This window comes from Panthera pardus, unplaced genomic scaffold (assembly GCF_024362965.1).
Source record: "Panthera pardus isolate Hobbes unplaced genomic scaffold, ASM2436296v1 HiC_scaffold_11, whole genome shotgun sequence".
Taxonomy (NCBI): Eukaryota; Metazoa; Chordata; class Mammalia; order Carnivora; family Felidae; genus Panthera; species Panthera pardus.
The window spans coordinates 61,122,633-61,127,344 of NW_026526666.1; the positions used below are offsets into that span (position 1 = coordinate 61,122,633).

At 38.8% G+C, this 4,712-nt stretch overlaps 1 pseudogene; it reads left to right on the forward strand.

The window, feature by feature from the left end:
- The first annotated feature begins 4,231 nt into the window (after window positions 1–4,231).
- LOC128776033 (U2 spliceosomal RNA) lies at window positions 4,232–4,401 on the forward strand (annotated as a pseudogene).
- The last annotated feature ends 311 nt before the right edge of the window (window positions 4,402–4,712 follow it).

The following is a 4,712-nucleotide window of genomic DNA, read 5'->3' on the forward strand; positions in this document are numbered from 1 at the left end:
AAGGCAGTGCCTATGCAGAACTAGGCGAGGTGGACGACTACGAATTATCTGAGAAAGAGATGTTCATATGGCCATGGCCGTTAATGTGGTCCAAGTGCAAGGTGGGGCTGACATCTGGTTTGGAGTTGGGATGACTAGGTAGGTTAAATTTTCAGAAGAATTATTAACTCCCTGTTGGCCAAACATCAAGTAGATAAATGTAATCCAATGATAACAATCTGGCATATTGAAGAAATTCCCCCATTTCTCCCTTTTCCCATCCATACCATACAGAACTGTTCCCTTCCTTATTCATATTTCACTTCTACTTTGGGTACCTTTTTATAGTTTAAGTCTCTTAAACTTGTGGTATAACATACAAGCAATGAAGCATAAAGCTTTATGCCCGTGTATTGATTTCATACTATTAAATTTTACATATGTGTATATCTATGTAAGCACCATTCAAATCAAGCACCCAGGAAGCTTTCACATACCTGTGCCCAGTTAATAACCCCTCCTCCCAAAGCGACCACTATTCTGAGTTCTATCACCATGGACTAGTTAACTGTTTTCACACTTCTTATAAAGCAATGTAGTATGTGTTCTTGTGTCGCTTTCTTTGTTTGACATTGTGTATGAGAGATTCTTCCATGGTCCTCCGTGTAGATGGAGTCCATTCTTTTTCACCACTCCATAGTATTCCATTGTGTATTATACAGTCATTCTGTTTTGATGGGTGCCTGTGTTGCTTCCATTTGTGAGCTATCATGAATAAAGCTGCTATGAATCATCTTGCACAGGTCTTTTGGTGGACATATGCCCTTATCTTCGTTGGGCACATACCCAGGAGTGGAAGTGCTGGGCCATAGGATAAGCATATGGTTAGTGTTAGTAGATATTGCCAAAGACTTTTCCAAAGTAGCTAGACCAATTTTCACTCCAGTTGGCCCACATCCTCACCAACGCTTGATAGTGTCAGGATTTTTCATTGTAGTTATTCTGATAGGCATATAGTGGGATTTAATTGGGTCTTAATTTGCATTTCCCTAATGACTTATGATGTTGAGTACTTTGTCCTATGCTTACTGGCCACTTGTATATCCTCTTGCAAAGTGCTTGTTGAAGGTTTTTTCTGTCCCCCCCCAAAAAAAATTGGGGTTGTCTGTATTTTTCCAACTGATTTGTAGTTCTTTATATAATCTGGATATGAGTCCTCTTTGTAAATATATGTCTTTTCCTGATCTGCCCTAATTGCCTTTTCATTTTCTCACTTGTGTATTTTTGCCGTCAGCAAACTTTTTCTATAAAGGGCCAGATGGTAATTATTTTAGACTTTGTAAGCCATGTGATCTCTGTTGCTGCTACTCAACTCTGCCACTGTAGAAAAAAAGCAGCTGTAGACAGCCATACATTAAATGAATAAGCATGGCTGTATTCCAATAAAACTTTATTTATGGACACTGATATTTTGAATTTCATGTGCATTTCACATATCATTACATATTATTCTTCCCCTGACTTTTTTCAACCACGTGAAAATATAAAAACCATTTTGAGCTCACAGGCTGTACAAAGACATATAGCAGGATGAATTTAGTACATTGGCCATAGTTTGGTGGACCCGACATGTATTTTATACACATAAGTTCTTAATTTTCATGAGTTCCAATTTATGTCTCTTCTTTGGTCATTAGTGCTTTTTATTCCTATATAAGAAATCTTTGCCTATCACAGTTCTTGAATATGTTCTCCTTTGTTTTATCCCAAAGAGCTGTATTTTGTCACTCAACGTTTGCCAATGACCCATCTAGGATTCAGTTTTGTGTATGATGTAAAGCAGAGGTTTTACACTTTTGTTTCTATGTACTCAAATTATCATACACCTTTTCCAACTCTTCTATGCAGCTGTGACTTACCAGCCCTGAAACATTCCCTGATGGCCGAATGCGGAGCTTACAACTGTCAGCTCAGCATTCATTCAACGACTACTTTTTAAAGGCTTTTTATGCACCATGCTAGATGCAAAGGTTTGGCTTTAGTCTCAAGGCGATTATAGCCTTTTGAAGATAACAACGAAGTCTCTACAATAAAATGTGATAAGTGCCACGATTATATTGCAGGTATTTGTTTATGTTTTTCTCCTACTAAAAATTAGGCATTTGAAGAAAGGGCAAAAGCTTTCATTCGATTATCTCTAGCACTTTGCATGAATTCTGGTAGAAAAGAGGTGCTCATGAAAATTTCCTGAGTAAATGAGTGGATAAATACCCATACATGCACAGTGATTATATGGACATATATGTATACAGTGCATATGTACACAGATTATGTACATATAAGATTTCAGTGAATATGTGCACACACACACACACACACACACACACACACAGCCTTCTACCTCTTCCTCCCAGACACACAAGCTAAAGTACCTCTTGTGCAACTAATCTTTGTGTACCTTGGTCAGAGGACAAAGTTTACGTGGTATAGCCTCATGATCAAAGTCCTGGTGGCTCCTGTATCAGACCGCCTCCATTCAAATCCAGGCTCTAACACCTAGTGGCTGCATAATCTTAGACCAGTTGCTAAATCTTTCTGTGCCCCAGTAACCTCATCCGTAAAATGGGAAGACCTCTCTCATAGGGTTGTTTAGAATATTAAATGAGTGCATACGTATGAAACAACCAGAGACCTAAAAAGCTCAATGAGGACAGGAATTTTTGTCTGCTTTCTTCATTGCTGTACCCCTAGCTCCTAGGAGACTGGTACGCTGTAGACACTCGATAATCACGTCTGTTGCATGAATGAGAAATACGTGGATCAGGAAAATCCCGATGATTGTTGGCTGTGATTATTTCATACGTGATAGAAAAGCTCTGAATTCCAGTTCCAGCCATTCCCCATCCCCCAGTCCCCAATGATGACAATTTCACTCTTTGGGAATCATAGCATTTTTCACCAGTGACACAAGGTGGCAGCATCAGTCTCCTTTTGAGCGACCAACCGCACCAGTTTCACTATTCTAGAGAGAAATCCCGCAGCGTCTTTATGGGCAAATTCCTCCATCCATTCTAGATTCTGTTGCTTTGAATAACAACATTAACTATTTGAATTACTGTAAGGTGAGCTCTTAACTGCCCTAATTTCTAGCTAAAGAAAAGATCACCGCTGGTAAAAAGATGAAGAAGTACTGACATAATCCAGGCTGCTTTACAGTAACTGTTTTGTGCGTTCCTAAAGGTCCATTTCCGTAACAAATAACTGCTTGACAAATAATGAACCCAAGCCTTCCTTTCTGCTACACAAGGTGCAACAATGTTGTTCCTTTTCAAGTCTGTAAGAAAAAAAAAAAAAAAAAACAAAAGCAAATGTTCTCTGCTTTCTAAATAAAGACAATGTGGCTGATTCTGCAGTCCTTCTAAATTAATTCTGTGAAACCACTGCGCAGAAGCAGAAATTTCCGAGTACCTTTGAAGGTGAGACCTTGTGGTGTAAAGAAAAGAATCCCGGTTTAGAAATTAAGAGACCTGGGATTCTAGTGGTGCTTCAGGAATCTCCTTATCTCCAACTTTAAACAAAGTTCCTGGGGCACCTGGGTGGCTCAGTCGGTTGGGCGTCCTACTTCAGCTCAGCTCATGATCTTGCAGTCTGTGAGTTCGAGCCCCATGTCGGGCTCTGTGGTGACAGCTCAGAGCCTGGAGCCTGTTTAGGATTCTGTGTCTCCCTCTCTCTCTGACCCTCCCCTGTTCATGCTCTGTCTCTCTCTGTCTCAAAAATAAATAAACGTTAAACAAAGTTCCTATCTTTCCCAAATTCAGTACCTCTATTTCTAAAACAAAGATAATAATGTCTGCCTTATCTACTTGAAATGAGATCAATGAATGTAAATGCATTTATAAACTGTAAAGGGCTCTATTTTATACTGCATGAGCTAATGTTAGAATCATTTCCATTTTACCTACGGGGAAAACCAGCTCTAGCCAGTTAAATGGGCTTGCCTCAGTTTTCTCGTCTATAAAATGGGCTGATGAAAGCAACCCCACCTACTTCAGTGACTTGTAAGGATAAAATGAGGTAATAGATGTGAAAGTGCATTTACAGTGCAAGTACTCTCACTTGTACAAGATTGTTAGTTTAAGCAAATGGCTTTTCTTGAGTTTCACAAAGAATCCCGAAGACAACAACATGTAACTAAATAGGCTTTTTAAAATAAGCATGTTTGATTTACTTCAGAAATCTCAGGAAATTGTGCATCACTTCTTGGCCTTTGAGCTAAGATCAAGTGTAGTATCTGTTCTTATCAGGTTGATATCTGATATGTCCTTTATCTGAAGACAATCTAGTAAATGGATTTTTGGAGCTTGCTCAGTCTACTCCACACGGACCTGGGAATGCAGCACCTCTAGGAACTGCGCACCCCCTCAGGGCGGGGAGGAGGAGAAATCTCAGGAGATCTCACATTTAGAAAAAAAAAGACAGGAATAAAGAAGCCTAAGGTATCATTGCATTTAGGGAAGGATAAACTCAAACTAAATGGTATATATTCAGATTAGTAGTTGATAAACACTTTTTGAATATGTGTGTTTAAATTAGGTGTCTTGTAGAAATAAACTGTTTGCTTAAAATACGAACATTCAACTAAACGTTTATCAACTGCCTATTTTGTATTGAGTATTCTCAAAATGTGTTCTTTCATTTTTAATGTTTTAGTCCTCAAAACCAGAGAAAAATTG